The sequence below is a fragment of the Nicotiana attenuata genome, chromosome 2, assembly GCF_001879085.1.
Source record: "Nicotiana attenuata strain UT chromosome 2, NIATTr2, whole genome shotgun sequence".
Taxonomy (NCBI): Eukaryota; Viridiplantae; Streptophyta; class Magnoliopsida; order Solanales; family Solanaceae; genus Nicotiana; species Nicotiana attenuata.
Window position 1 is genome coordinate 96,279,329 of NC_031990.1, and position 17,174 is coordinate 96,296,502.

At 42.5% G+C, this 17,174-nt stretch overlaps 1 pseudogene; it reads right to left on the bottom strand.

Annotated features, from left to right (window-relative positions):
* The window catches only part of LOC109215684, a 32,212-nt pseudogene extending 31,393 nt beyond the window's left edge, over positions 1-819 (bottom strand).

Consider the following 17,174-nt stretch of genomic DNA (forward strand, 5'->3'; position numbering starts at 1 on the left):
AAACACATCGATATTGATTGTCACTTCATCCGTGAGAAAGTGCAACAAGGATTGGTCGAGACTATGTATCTCCCTTCTGCTGAGCAACCAACTGATCTATTGACCAAGGGGTTAAGTTGCTTTCGGCATGACTATTTGCTATCCATGCTAGGCCTGAAGAACATTTTTCTTAGACCTAGCTTGAGGGGGGGTGTTGAGGAATGTAATAATACAAGTTAAGTTCAAGTAGTTAGCTAGTAATTAGTGGTTATGTTATTTAATCATAGTTAGCTAACTAGAGTACATAATACTAACTATAGTTGGAGGATAGTAGTTAGTTAGTATAAAGACGGTTATTCCTAGACTATGTACAGTACAATTCATTTTCTTTCCTTCTCAATGGAATAGTGAAACTTTCCATTGTCTGTTTCCTCTTCTCGATCTTCTTCTTCTCTCGATTCAAGTCATTGAACTATCAGAATTCATTAATTCAACACAAACCAACGACTCCCTTCACGTAATCGCCATTTCCAGCCAAGAACGTCACATACGCCCTGTTTGACGTAATATTATTGGTTAGAATCGTTGGTTTTACCATTTGTCCGCTCACTGACACAATTTCCGGAGCGATAATAACAATCTTAATTTATTTGGACAAGAAATTTAAGTTTCTGTCTTTTATATATATATATATGTGTGTGTGTTACAGAAGATCGTAGCTTAACTAGCACACAATTACAGCAAGAAGGAAATTACGTAAGATAAATGTAGGGTTATAAGGAAGGTGTGTAGGAGAAGATGAGAGAGCAGAGAGGCCTTTGAGCTTTTGTTTTCCGCAGAAGTTCTTAGGGTCGTTCTGATCTGAGGAATTTTTTTGGTGTCAATGCTGTATAAATAGGGTTATTTGTTAGTTAAAATAGCAAGTCCCTAGCAATGGAGCAGAGTGAAATTAGGAAGGGAGTCGATAGATAAATTTTTTGGATTTGTGTGGTGTTTAGTATAATTAGATCCAACGGCTGATAGTGAGGATCACAGGAAGGTTCAGAAGAAGGGAGAAGCCACTAGAAGGTTCTTTCAGTTTGTATCAAGAAATCAGTAATCTATTGCTTGCCTTAAAAGTTGTGTACTTTGTATAAAATCGCATCTCACTCGCTTACAATGAGGCGTTCTTCTAACTCCATATTAATTTCAAGCGTTGTTCGAAAGTATTATTTTATTGTGATAACTTTTTCCTAAAGTGTTTTATACGAATACCCTCAACTATTATAAATTATTTAAAATTATCATCCGCTATATTATTGGTTCAGAAAAAACTGTACCGTCTTACTATTGAAATATATGTACCCTAACTTGACGGACTGGATACGTGATACCCATCCAAAGCTGTTGGTCCATCCAGTCTTATGCGACCCGCCCCACTACCCCCGCTGCCTGACCCATCCTACCTAAGGGTGTTCATGGTTCGGTTTGGATCGGTTTTTTCCTAAAAAGAAACCAAACCAAGTAAGTCGGTTTTTCAAATATTAGAACCAAACCAAACCAATTAAGTCGATTTTTCTCGATTCGGGTTATGTCGATTTTTCGGTTATTTATCAGTTTTTTCTTAAATATAAGACATACACTACCAAACACATATTCCGGCGACCATATTTTCAATGTAACACTATCAAATCAATTGCCCTTTGAGAAATCTATTATTTACCAAAATATATTGATGATAGTTGAATCAAATAGTGATGAATAATTTAAGGACTCAATTAAAAATATGTTATTTTTAACACGAAATGGATTTTTACACTAAACAAAAGAAAATTACCAATCAAACTAGAATGTAAAGGTAAAGAACTATATTAAAAGTGCAAACTATTAACATTTACCATAAATTTTTTGAAACTTTGTATAACAATATACATATATATAGGTGTAATAATAAATTTGAAATAGCTACTCCTATAGTCGGTTTGGTACGGTTTTTTTCTAATTAAAAGCAAAACCAAACCAAATTTGGTCGGTTTTTAAAATTCAAAACCAAAACCAAACCAAACCAAAAAGTATCGATTTTTTTGGTCGGTTTGGTTTGGTTTTCGGTTTGATTCGATTTTTCGGATTTTTATGAACACCCCTAATCCTACCGTATCCTTCAATTAAAAGAAGACCCTATATAAAATTTCCCCCACCCTATCATGCCCCTTCTCCCCCCTCCCCCACCCACCCACCCACCCACCAAACCTATACTCTTGACTTCTTCTTCCCCTCTCCCCAAAACCCAGTTTCTAAATTTTCTTCACTGCTACACTTACCCCCCCCCCCCCCCCCAGTTTTTTTTTTTCATTTTTCCATCAGTTACTTGTTGAGGAGAAACTTTTAGGAGAGAGTTTATAGGTAAAAAAAAGGAAACCATCATTATTAATGAAGCTTGGAGCTTTTTCGGGTTTAATAATTTTCAAAATCTGAACTTGTATTATTCTGAAATTCAAATTTCATGCCTTCGTTGAGCTGAAATTGTTGAAACTCAAATGAGATTTGTGATTTTTTGGGGTGAATTTCGACGAATCTACCATAATTAAAGGATGAAGATCATCGGATCGAACTTTAAACAAATGTAAAACCCATTATTGTGGTAAAAATAGTTGTTCAGATACTTGAGATAGATCTAATTCCGAATTCGATCGACCGGAAAGACTAAGCTATGGTGTCTCTTATGTTTTTCGGCCACTTTCTGTTTATATAAAAATGATATTCTCCTTATTACTATTTTTTTATGAGGCCACTTCATCATCGGTGTTGTCCTTTTACTAATTTTGAGCTCATTGTTTAGTTTAGATCGTTGTTGTCACTTTATTAATTTTGAGCTCCTTATTTAGTTTAGACCTTAATTGTCATATGTTGGAACTCGATTTCCTTCATCTCTATTATTAGTTTGTGACCGTTCATTGATGAATCCTTTGCTATTAAAAAAAAGATGATTGTGGCGGAGACAACTGTTTTTGTTAGTTAGAGAGTTAGATGGATAGCAGAGGGTCAAATTTTATGGGTCGGGTAGCAGGTAAAGGGGTGGGTCGTATCTAATTTAAGATCGGATGGACCAACGGCCTTGGATGGGTGTCACAATTTCAGTCCGTCAAGTGAGGGATATATGTGTTTTAATAGTAAAACGGTAGGGATTTTTTTAGCAAATGGTATAACGGAAGGTAATTTTAAATAAATTTTTAATAGTAAAAGGATATTTTAGGACCTTTTTCATTTATACTATAATTATAAGATAATAGCTGAAAGTTTACTTTTATTAGAGGAACACTAGCCATGTTAACCTCATATATATAACTTCTAGTGTTATATAGTACTAAATCATATTAAAAGATTTTGTTAGCAAAAAATAAACGTTATCATTATTTGACGATCGCTCATTGAAATGTGTATATTTTTAATTTGATTTCTTTCTAGCTAGGTGTTCTCTCAACCCTAAATAGCGTTGTGCTATTAGAAACTTGTATACGGATGAACTCGGGGTCAGCATACACCCTGAGTTCTCGGTGAGTCTGACGAAGTACGAATGTACGAGATAAAGATCAAGTTTGAGAACTCATTCGTTTGAGGCCGGAACGGGGTGCTCGCTACCGGGCCCGATAAGTCAACGTCGCCCAAACCTGGAACGAGTTCCAAGACCTCGGAAGGCAGTACAAACGGTTGCACACGACTAACAGAGGGTCGTGATATCTGTACCCAACCGGATATCACGGCGCGGATCTCACTCGATACCGGTAGCGTATCAGTGATTGATGTACAGGGAGGATTTTTACCTTTTTAGAATTGTACTAGGGGTAAAACTCTCCTACTATATAAAGGGGACGTTTCTTATTCAATGGACATATTGTAACACGCATATCAAGAAAATATAAACTTAATTCTGCTTTCTAGCTATTGAAAGGTTCTTATCTTATTCATAGTTCTCCATACACATTTGTCTTTGAATCAAGGGCCTGATCGAGGGTAAAACCAATGTTAAGCTAAAATCCGAGCCCGGACCCAATGTAACAACTGGTTCTGTTATTGCTTTCCATCTTTAATTCGTCTATCTATAATTCTTGATTACTTTTATTGAATCTATCCATATATTTTTTAAAAACGCGTACAAATTTAATTGTTATTCATTTTAAGAGTAATTGATGTTCTAAACGTCAATACCACACAAGAGGGGGGGGGGGTGATTTGTGTGGTACCCAATTTTTCGCTTAAACTGCTTCTGAAAGGACCTGGTTCTTCTAGGTATACTAACTACTGCTGTTTGCGGAATAATAAATACAAAAATAAAGAACACAGAGATTTTTACGTGGAAAACACCTGGCTCAAAAGGTGAAAAAACCACGACCTACTACTCAGTAGGATTTCCCCAAACTTCCACTAAAATCACTGAGCCAAAACAGCATTTACAAAACTCTTGTAAACCTAAGGATTAACTCTAATCCCGTTGTGGCAACCAGCCTCTAACTGCTGCGACAACTTCAAGTTAACTCTAACTTGAATACTCAAAGTACCTATTACAATTTGCTTCTAGATAAAGCTGAAAGGTACAATATGAAACACCTACTACAATTGAACTAGAAATAAAGAAAGACACATAAAACTCTTTATGGAGCTGGTTCTTCAATCTGTTTCATGTAGCTTCAGGTTTGCACACTTGAATCACACACGAACTGCTTGCAAAAAGCCTTGCTATTTTGCTCTCAATTCACGTTTAACTTCTGCGTTTTTGTGCAACACTTTAATGTGAGAACATCCTGCAATTTATAGAGTTAGTAGATGAAGAAATAACTAGAGTTCTGATACAACTCTTCCTTGGTGGAAGAGTTCTAGTTGATTTCAACTTCTAACTCCTTCCCTATCTTGGATAGTGTTCTCTTTGATTAAGGACTCCTTTTCCTTATCAATTATGCAACCTTTTCGATCAGGAGATATTAAATACACCAAGTTAAGCTTATCTCTTTCACGTGCAACCCACATGCTTGAATCTGCCCGTTTTTGTGAACCTGAGGGATGGACCACTAGATGGACCTGGTTCATGTCTGAGTTCCTTTGTCAGTCTTCAAAACTAACCTTTACTTGGGCCAACAGTAAACAGTTTGGCGCCCACCATGGGGCTAAGGATATAGTGGTGGTTTGATATAAATTTCCATAATGCACTCTATTTTACACTTGTTATGTAATGTCTCAATTTCAGGTTAACTTAAAAATGTCACATTCTCAATCTGCTCACTTGAACGCCGAGACTGAGTCTGGTCATCATGGCGAAAATAACAATCCGGTGCCAAGCAATGAGGTGCCCTCTGCCGATCCTAACAGAGTCCCAGTTGAAGACCCAGTAGATGCTAACTCACAGGTTGCCACCAACGCCAACCTTCATACCGACCCCGAGAACAGTGTTTGCAGAGGAGCCCGACTAACGGCTCAAGGAGCGCCCGAAGGCAAAGGTGACGGGGTCAATCTACGATTGATCTTCGAAATGCTGCAGGCTCAATAGGCGGCGAAAGTGCAGTTGCAAAACCAAAGTCACGCCCCCAGCAGAGTTGAGCCCGAATCGCCCCGGGAAAACACCCCAAGAAATGAGCAGATCACCAAAAGACCGGGTGAAGCTGAGTCCAGTGTCAACCCTGAAGTAATGAAAATGCTAGAAGCATTAACGAAACAAGTGGAATCTGGTGAAAAGAAAATCGAGGAAAATGAAAAGAAGGTAGAGACATATAATTCCCGAATTGATCAAATCCCAGGAGCGCCTCTAATATTGAAAGGCTCGAACTCCAAGAAATTTGTCCAAAAGCCTTTTCCTCCGAGTGTGGCACCGAAACTAATCCCGAAGAGGTTTTGTATGCCCGATATTCCAAAATATAATGGAATCACATATCAAAATGAGCATGTGACCTCATAGACATGTGCCATCAAAGGTAACGATTTGGAAGACAATGAAATCGAGTCAGTGTTATTAAAGAAGTTTGGGGAAACCCTGTCAAAAGGAGCGATGATATGGTACCACAACTTGCCCCTAAATTTCACTGATTCGTTCGCTATGCTCACAGATGCTTTGGAAATTGGGCGGAATTCCAGATTTATGGTCGTAAAAAGCCAAAAAATGAGGAACAATCATGGCGGGGCAATGATGTCACGCCCCAAACCTGGGGAGGCGTGGCTGGCACCCGATGTCGCACTGGCCCGAGCGAACCACTCTGCAAATCTTTTTTTTTCTAACTATCATGGGCCAACATAGCCACAACTCGTAATGTATAACTATAAGTGGGCAACACAGTATCACTGAACCATTTTTCTTAAAACATGAATACATATGGGTTGTCAAGGCCTCTGACATACTGTACAAAATGAATCTCTGTCTACAAAGCCTCTAATATTATTTGACATCAAATGGGATAGGGTACCGGCCTACCCATAGGTCTGTAGCAAAACTCTGACACGATAACTCATAGACTCGGCTGCACTCCGAATGAGGTGGAGTCTTACCAATCCTTCGTTGAATGCCAATCTCGTCTACTATGATGGCTCGCCAAACTGATTATCTATACCTACAGGCATGAATGCAGCGTCCCCAACAAAAGGACGTCAGTACGGATAATGTACTGAGTATGTAAGGCAGAACTAAAACGTAACAATAAGTCAACATTAATTAAAGACATATAAGAATCAACCTGAATCTCTGAATTGCCACCGTATATGCGTACTCATTATACTTATATATATATAATGCTTCTCTTTGATACTATTATCCATATCGTATGATGCATGTGTTACATCTCGCATTTTCGTACGTTAAAAGTTTCGTCTTTAGTTAATCGACGTAGTCTCGGGGATGAGATTATCTTGAGGTTAGTGTAGTTACACTATTTATAACAAGCGAGAAATAAGTGTCATGAAGGATAAAATGGTACACAAATTAAAGAAAATGAGTTTCGTTAAAAATGGCCAATTTGGGATTAAGTACGGGTCGAACGATACTACCCGATAATTATGGACTAGTACCATATGGCCGTGATAATATGATATATATATATATATATATATATATATATATATATATATATATATATATATATATATATATATATATATATATATATATATAAAGTATATTAAAATTGCGTAGTATTTTTAGGTAATTTTGAGAAGATTCGTAATTATACGGGTAATTGATTAATTACCGAATAACAGGACAATACCCAATTAAATAATAAGTGGATAAAAATTTATAAATTATCCACCAACACGTGGCAATAAGCCACAAATCAAGAAGTGACTAAGTGGTCACTTATACCTAGGTGGCAACCTAGGCTTAAGAGGGAACGGATGATTATCCAAAACAAGACTTATACAAGTCTTGTTACAATTCCATATGGAACAAAAATGAGAGAAAAAGTAACGTTAGTCATTGCAAAAAGCAAGAAAGCATTCTTTCTTGATTTGAAAAATTCAAGAACAGAAATTAAGAAATTCGTTCAACACTTCAACAAGCAAGAAGCTTTTCCAGCTTTATGACCGTAAAACGCCAAAAAATTTAATTTGGTCATGGCGGATCGGTCACTATGGTTCCTTAGGTCTTTCTTAATGTCCTGAAAAATATTAGGCGATCCGGGTCCGGGGGCCCAGGCCCACGGCGGAAGGCGTGGGCTATAGCACACGAAATGTGGAAATTAGGAAATTCCAGTTTTATTTCCAGAAAATGCTAAAAAATATAATTTTGTCAAGGCGGGCCGGTAACTATGGTTTCTTAGCTTGTATTTGATATTATGGAAAAATATTAGGCAATCCGGGTCCGGGGGCCCAATCCCACGGCGGAAAGCGTGGGCTATATCACACGAAAATATGGGAATGGGGGCGGAATTCCAGTTTTATAACTGTAAAATGCCAAAAAATATAATTTGATCATGGCGGGGCGGTGACTATGGTTCCTTAGGTTGTATTTGATGTCCCGAAAAAATATTAGGCAAACCTGGTCTGGGGGCCAGGGCCCACGGCAGAAGGCGTGGGCTATAGCACACGAAAATATGAGAATCGGGCGGAATTCCAGTTTTATTTCCGTAAAATGCCAAAAACGTAATTTGGTCATTGCAGGGCGGTGACTATGGTTCCTTAGGTCTTATTTGATGTTCCAGAAAAATATTAGGCGATCCGGTTCTGGGGGCCCGGGCCCACGGCGGAAGGCGTGGCTATAGCATACGAAAATATGGGAATCGGGTGAAATTTCAATTTTATGGCCGTAAAATGCCAAAAAAATATAATTTGTTCATAGAAGGGTGGTGACTATGGTTCCTTAGGTCGTATTTGATGTCCTAGCAAAATATTGGGCAATCTCGGTCCAAATGTCCGGGCCCACGGCGGAAAGCGCGGGCTATAGCACACGAAAATATAGAAATCAGGCGGAATTCCAATTTTATAGCCATAAATCGCTAAAAAATATAATTTGGTCATGGAGGGGTGGTGACTATGGTTCCTTATGTCGTATTTGATGTACCGAAAAATATCTGGCGATCCGGGTCTGGGGGCCTGGGCCTACAACGGAAGGCGTGGTCTATAGCACACGAAAATATGGGAATCGGGCGAAATTCCAGTTTTATTATCGTAAAACACCAAAAACTTTAAATAGGTCATGGCGGGGCAGTGACTATGGTTCCTTAGGTCGTATTTGATGTTCCAGAAAAATATTAGGCGATCTGGGTCCGGGCCTACGGCGGAAGGCGTGGGCTATAACACACGAAAATATGGGCATTAGGCGGAAATCCAATTTTATTGCCGTAAAACGCCAAACATTGTAATTTGATCTTAGCGGGGCGGTGATTATGGTTCCTTAGGTCGTATTTGATCTCCTGAAAAAATATTAGGCAATCCGGGTCCAGAGTCCCAATACTACGGCGGAAGACGTGGGCTATAGCACAAGAAAATATGAGAATCGGGCGGAATTCCAGTTTTATGGCTGTAAAATGCCAAAATATAATTGGGTATTGGCGGGACAGTGACTATGGTTCCTTAGGTTGTATTTAATGTCCCGAAAAAATATTAGGCGATCCAGGTCCGGGGCCCGGGCCCACAGCGGAAGGTGTGGGCATATGAAAATATGGGAATCGAGCGGAATTCTAGTTTTTGGGCCGTAAAAAGCCAAAAATGTAATTTGGTCATGGCAGGGTAGTGACTATGGTTCCTTTGGTCATTTCAGATGTCTCGGAAAAATATTAGGCAATTCGGGTCCGGGGGCCCCGGTCTACGGTGGAAGGCGTGGGTAATAGCACACGAAAATATGATAATCGGGCGGAATTCCAGTTTTATGGCCGTAAAACGCCAAAAAATGTAATTTGGTCATGGCAGGGTAGTGACTATGGTTCCTTAGGTCGTATTTGATGTTCTTGAAAAATATTAGGCGATCTGAGTCCAGAAGCCCGGGCCCATAGCGGAAGGCGCGGGCTATAACACACGATAATATGCGAATCGGGCAGAATTCAAGTTTTATTGCCGTAAAACGCTATAAAATATAATTTGGTTATGGCGGGGCAGTCACTATACTTCCTTAGGTCGTATTTGATGTCCCAATAAAATATTAGGCGATTCGGGTCAGGGGCACCGTACTACGGAGGAAGGCGTGGGCTATAGCACAAGAAAATATGAGAATCGGGCAGAATTCCAGTTTTATGGCCGTAAAATGCCAAAAATATAATTTGGTCATGGCGTGGTAGTGACTATGGTTCCTTAGGTTGTATTTGATGTCCAAGAAAAATATTAGGCGATCTGGGCCCGGGCCCACGGCGGAAGGCGTGGGCTATAGCACATGAAAATATGGGAATCGGGCGGAATTCCTATTTTTTGGGCCGTAAAATGCCAAAAAGGTAATTTGGTCATGGCGAGGCAGTGACTATGGTTCCTTAGGTCAATTTAGATGTCCGGAAAAATATTAGGCAATCCGGGTCATGGGGCCCCGGCCCACGGCGGAAGGCGTGGGTAATAGCACACGAAAATATGAGAATCGGGCGGGATTTTAGTTTTATGGCCGTAAAACGCCAAAAAATATAATTTGGTCATGGAAGGGTGGTGACTATGGTTCCTTAGGTCGTATTTGATGTCCTTGAAAAATATTAGGCTATCTGAGTCCAGAAGCCCGGGCCCACGACAGAAGGCGTGGGCTATAGCACACGATAATATGGGAATCGGGCAGAATTCAAGTTTTATTCCCGTAAAACGTAGAAAAATATAATTTGGTCATGGCGGGGAGGTGACTATTGTTTCTTAGGCGATCCGGGTCCGGGGGCCCGGGACTACGGCGGAAGGCGTGGGCTATAGCACAAAAAATTAAGAGAATCGTGCGGAATTCCAATTTTATGGCAGTAAAATGCCAAAAATATAATTTGGTCTTGGCAAGGCTGTGACTATGGTTCCTTAGGTTGTATTTGATGTCCCGGAAAAATATTAGGCGATCCGGGTCCGGGGCCCGAGCCCATGGCGGAAGGCGTGGACTATTAGCACACGAAAATATGGGAATCAGGTGGAATTCTAGTTTTTGGGCCGTAAAAAGCCAAAAATGTAATTTGGTCATGGCGTGGCAGTGACTATGGTTCCTTAGGTCATTTTAAATGTCCCGGAAAAATATTGGGTAATTCGGGTCCGGGGGCCCCGGCCCACTGCGGAAGGCGTGGGTAATAGCACACGAAAATATGAGAATCGGGCGGAATTTCAGTTTTATGACCGTAAAACGTCAAAAAATATAATTTGGTCATGGCAGGGTGGTGACTATGGTTCCGCAGGTCGTATTTGATGTCCTTGATAAAATATTAGGCGATCTGAGTCCAGAAGCCCGGGCCCACGGCGGAAGGCGTGGGCTATAGCACACGATAATATGGGAATAGGGCAGAATTCAAGTTTTATTGCCGTAAAACGCTAAAAAATATAATTTGGACATGGCGTGGTGGTGACTATGTTTCCTTAGGTCGTATTTGATTTCCTAGAAAAATATTAGGCAATCCTGGTACTGGGCCGGGGCCCACGGCGGAACGCGTGGGCTATAGCACACGAAAATATGGAAATCGGGCGGAATTCCAGTTTTATTGTTGTAAAATGCCAAAAAAGTGTAATTTTGTCATGGAGGAGCGGTGACTATGGTTCCTTAGGTCGTATTTGATATCTTGGAAATATTTTAGGTGATCCAGGTCTGGAGCTCGAGCCCACGACGTAAGGCGTGGGCTATAGCACACGAAAATATGGGAATCGGGCCGAATTCAAGTTTTATGGCCGTAAAACGCCAAAAAATATAATTTGGTCATGGAGGAGCGGTGACTATGGTTCCTTAGGTCGTATTTGATGTTCCAGTAAAATATTAGGCGATCTGGGTCCGGGCCTACGACGGAAGGCGTGGGCTATAGCACACGAAAATATGGGCATTAGGCGAAATTCCAGTTTTATTGCCGTAAAATGCCAAAAATTATAATTTAGTCATGGTGGGGTGGTGACTATGGTTCATTTGGTCGTATTTGATGTCCTAAAAAAATATTGGGCGATCTGGGTCTGGGGGCCCAGGACTACGGCGGAAGGCGTGGGCTATAACACAAGAAAATATGAGAATCCGGCGGAATTCCAGTTTTATGGCCGTAAAATGCCAAAAATATAATTTGGTCTTGGCGGGGTAGTGACTATGGTTCCTTAGGTTGTATTTGATGTCCCAAGCNGGGTCTGGGGCCCGGGCCCATGGCGGAAGGCATGGGCTAGCACATGAAAATATGGGAATCGGGCGGAATTCCAGTTTTTGGGCCGTAAAACGCCAAAAATGTAATTTGGTCATGGCGGGGAAGTGACTATGGTTCCGCAGGTCGTATTTGATGTCCTTGAAAAATATTAGGCGATCTGTGTCTAGATGCCCGGGCCTACGATAGAAGGCGTGGGCTATAGGACACGATAATATGGGAATCAGGCAGAATTCAAGTTTTATTGCCTTAAAATGCTAAAAAATATAATTTGGACATGGCGGGGCGGTGACTATATTTCCTTTGGTCGTATTTGATTTCCTAGAAAAATATTAGGCAATCCTGGTCCGGGGCCGGGGCCCACAGCGGAACGCGTGGGCTATAACACACGAAAATATGGAAATCGGGCAGAATTCCAGTTTTATTGTTATAAAATGCCAAAAATGTAATTTCGTCATGGAGGAGCGGTGACTATGGTTCCTTAGGCTGTATTTGATATCCTGGAAATATTTTAGGCGATTCAGGTCTGGAGCCCGAGCCCACGACGTAAGGCGTGGGCTATAGCACACGAAAATATGGGAATCAGGCCGAATTCCAGTTTTATGGCCGTAAAATGCCAAAAAGTATAATTTGGTCATGGCGGAGCGGTGACTGTGGTTCCGTAGGTCGTATTTGATGTTACAGTAAAATATTAGGCGATCTGGGTCCGGGGTCCGGGCCTACGACGGAAGGCGTGGGCTATTGCACACGAAAATATGGGCATTAGGCGGAATTCCAGTTTTATTACCGTAAAATGCCAAAAATTATAATTTAGTCATGGCGGGGCGGTGACTATGGTTCATTAGGTCGTATTTGATGTCCTACAAAAATATTGGGCGATCTGGGTCCGGGGGCCCTGGACTACGGCGGAAGGCGTGGGCTATAACACAAGAAAATATGAGAATCGGGTAGAATTCCAGTTTTATGGCCGTAAAATGCCAAAAATATAATTTGGTCTTGGCGGGGCGGTGACTATGCTTCCTTAGTTTGTATTTGATGTCCCAGAAAAATATTAGGCGATCCGGGTCTGGTGCCCGTGCCCATGGCGGAAGGCATGGGCTAGCACATGAAAATATGGGAATCAAGCGGAATTCCAGTTTTTGGACCGTAAAATGCCAAAAATGTAAATTGGTCATGGCGGGGCAGTGACTATGGTTCCTTAGGTCATTTTAGACGTCCGTAAAAATATTAGGAAATCCGGGTCCGGGGGCCCCGGCCCACGGCAGAAGGCGTGGGTAATAGCACACGAAAATATGAGAATTTGGCGGAATTCTAGTTTTATGGACGTAAAATGCCAAAAATGTAATTTGGTCATGGCAGGATGGTGACTATGGTTCCGCAGGTCGTATTTGATGTCCTTGAAAAATATTAGGCGATCTGAGTCCAGAAGCCCGGGCCCACGACGGAAGGCGTGGGCTATAGCACACGATAATATGGGAATCGGGTAAAATTCAAGTTTTATATCCGTAAAACGCTAGAAATATAATTTTGTCATGGCGGGACGGTGACTATGATTTCTTAGATCGTATTTGATTTTCTAGAAAACTATTAGGCAATCCTGGTCCGGGGACCGTGGCCCTCGGCGGAAGGCGTGGGCTATAGCACATGAAAATATGGAAATCGGGCGGAATTCCAATTTTATTGTCGTAAAATGCCAAAAAGTATAATTTTGTCATGGAGGGGCAGTAACTATGGTTCCTTAGGTCGTATTTGATATCCTGGAAAATTTTTGGCGATTCGGGTCTGGGGACCGGTCCCATGACGTAAGGCGTGGGCTATAGCACATGAAAATTTGGGAATAGGGCAGAATTCCAGCTTTATTCTAGTAAAATGCAAAAAACATAATTTGGTCATGGAGGGACGGTGGCTATGGTTCCTTCGATCGTATTTTATGTCCCGAAAAAATATTAGGCGATCCAAGTCCGAGGGCTCGGGCCCAAGCCGAAGGCGTGGGCTATAGCATACGAAAATATGAGAATCAGGAGGAATTCCAGTTTTGTAGAATGTAATTTGGTCATGGCGGGACGGTGACTATGCTTCCTAAGGTCGTATTTGATGTTCTGGAAAAATATTAGACGATCCGGGTGCGGGGCCCCTGGCGAAAGACGTGGGCTACAACATACGAAAATATGGGATCGGGCGAAATTCCAGTTTTATTGACGTAAAATGCCAAAAATGTAATTTGTTCATGGCGGGGCGGTGACTATGGTTCCTTAGGACTTAGTTAATGTTTCGAAAAAATATTAGGCGATCCGGGCCCGGGCCCACGGTTGAAGGCGTGGGCTATAACACACAAAAATATGGGAATGGGGAAGAATTCCAGTTTTATTGCCGTAAAACGCCAAAAAATGTAATTTGGTAATGGCGGGGCAGTGACTATGGTTTCTTAGGTCATTTTTTATGTCCTAGAAAAATATTAGGCGATCCGGGTCCGGGGGCCCAGGCCATGGCAGAAGCCGTGAGCTATAGCACACGAAAATATATAGGCATCGGGCGAAATTCCAGTTTTATGGTCGTTACTATGGTTCCTTAGGTCGTATTTGATGTCCTGAAAAAATAGTAGGCGATCCGGGTCCTGAAGCCCGGACCCACGGCGGATGGCGTGGGCTATAGCACACGAAAATATGGGAATCGGGCGGAATTCTAGTTTAATAGCCGTAAATTGCTAAAAAATATAATTTGATCATGGCACGGTGGTGACTGATGGAATGTCGACCACAGGGTGAGAGAATCTTATAATAATCCTTAGGTCGTATTTGATGTCCTTGAAAAATATTAGGCGATCCTGGTCCGGGGGCCCCGGCCCATGGCAGAAGGCGTGGGATATAGCACACGAAAATATGGGAATCAGGCGGAATTTCAGTTTTCTTGCCGTAAAATGACCAAAAATGTAATTTGGTCTTGGCGGGGCGGTGACTATGGTTCCTTAGGTTTTATTTCATGTCCCAGAAAATATTAGGCGATCCGGGACCAGGGCCCAGGCCCACGACGGAAGGCGTGGGCTATAGCACACGAAATTTTGGGAATCAGGCGGAATTCTAGTTTTATGGCCGTAAAATGCCAAAAAATGTAATTTGGTCATGGCAGGGCAGTGACTATAGTTCTTTAGGCTGTATTTTACGTCCCGGAAAAATTTTAGGCGATCCGGGTCCAGGGGCGCGGGCCCACGGCGGAAGGTGTGGGCTATAGCACATGAAAATTTGGAAATCGGCCGGAATTCTAGTTTTATGGCCGTAAAACGCCAAAAAATGTAATTTGGTCATGGCGGGGCGGTGACTATGGTTCCTTAGGCTGTATTTGACATCCCGAAAAATTTTTAGGCGATCTGGGTCTGGGCCCACGGCGCAAGGCGTGGGCTATAGCACACGAAAATTAGGGACTCGCGCGGATTTTTAGTTTTATGGCCGTAAAATGCCAAAAGATATAATTTGGTCATGGCGGGGCGGTGACTATGGTTTATTAGGTCGTATTTGACGTCCAGGAAAAATTTTAGCCGATCCGGGTCCGGGGGCCCGGGCCTACAACGGAAGGCGTGGGCTATAGCACACGAAAATTTGGGAATCAGGCGGAATTCTAGTTTTATGGCCGTAAAATACAAAAAAATATAATTTGGTCATGGCGTGGTGGTGACTATGGCTCCTTAGGCTGTATTTGACATCCCGGAAAAATTTTAGGCGATCCGTGTCCGGGGGCCCGGGCCCACGGCGGAAGACGTGGGCTACAGCACACGAAAATTAGGGACTCGCGCGGATTTTCAGTTTTATGGCTGTAAAATACGAAAAGATATAATTTGGTCGTGGCAGGGCGAAGAATATGGTTTCTTAGGCTGTATTTGACATCCAGGAAAAATTTTAGGCGATCCGAGTCCGGGGGCCCGGGCCCACGGCGGAAGGCGAGGGCTATAGCACACGCAAATTTGGGAATCGGGCGGAATTCTAGTTTTATGGCCGTAAAATGCCAAAAAATGTAATTTGGTCATGGCAGGGCAGTGACTATAGTTCCTTAGGCTGTATTTGATGTCCCGGAAAAATTTTAGGCGATCCGGGTCCGGGGTCCCGGGCCCACGGCGGAAGGCGTGGGCTATAGCACAAGAAAATTTGGGAATCGGGCAAAATTCTAGTTTTATGGCCGTAAAATGCCAAAAAATATAATTTGGTCATGGCAAGGCCGTGACTATGGTTCCATAGGCTGTATTTGACATCCCGGAAAAATTTTAGGCGATCCGGGTCCATGGGTCCGGGCCAACGGCAGAAGGCGTGGGCTATAGCACACGAAAACTTGGGAATCGGGCGGAATTCTAGTTTTATGGCCGTAAAATACCAAAAAATATAATTTGGTCATGGCGTGATGGTGACTATGGCTCCTTAGGCTGTATTTGACATCCCGAAAATTTTTTAGACGAACCGGTTCCGGGGGCCCGGGCCCACGGCGAAAGGCGTGGGCTTTAGCACACGAAAATTAGGAACTCGCGCGAATTTTCAGTTTTATGGCCTTAAATTGCAAAAAGATATAATTTTGTCATGGCGGGGCGGTGACTATGGTTCCTTAGGCCGTATTTGACATCCAGGAAAAATTTTAGGCGATCCGAGTCCGGGGGCCCGGGCCCACGGCAGAAGGCGTGGGCTATAGCACACGAAATTTTGGGAATCGGGCGGAATTCTAGTTTTATGGCCGTAAAAGGCCAAAAAATATAATTTGGTCATGGCAGGGCAGTGACTATAGTTCTTTAGGCTGTATTTGACGTCCCGGAAAAATTTTAGGCGATCAGGGTCTGGGCCCAGGGCGGAAGGCGTGGGCTATAGCACAGGAAAATTAGGGACTCGCGCGGATTTTCAGTTTTATGGCCGTAAAATACCAAAAGATATAATTTGGTCAGGAGGGGCGGTGACTATGGTTTATTAGGTCGTATTTGAGGTCCAGGAAAATTTTTAGCCGATCCGGGTCCGGGGTCCCGGGCCTACGGCGGAAGGCGTGGGCTATAGCACACGAAAATTTGGGAATCGAGCGGAATTCTAGTTTTACGGCCGTAAAATTCTAAAAAATACAATTTGGTCATGGCGTGGCGGTGACTATGGCTCCTTAGGCTGTATTTGACATCCCGAAAAAATTTTAGGCAATCCGTGTCCGGGGGCCCGGGCCCACGGCGGAAGGCGTGGGCTATAGCACACGAAAATTAGGGACTCGCGCGGATTTTCAGTTTTATGGCCGTAAAATACCAAAAGATATAATTTGGTCTGGAGGGGCGGTGACTATGGTTTATTAGGTCGTATTTGACGTCCAGGAAAAATTTTAGGCGATCCGGGTCCGGGGGCCTGGGCCAACGGCGGAAGGCGAGGGCTATAGCACACGCAAATTTGGGAATCGGGCGGAATTCTAGTTTTACGGCCGTAAAATGCAAAAAATATCATTTGGTCGTGGCGGGGCGGTGACTATGGC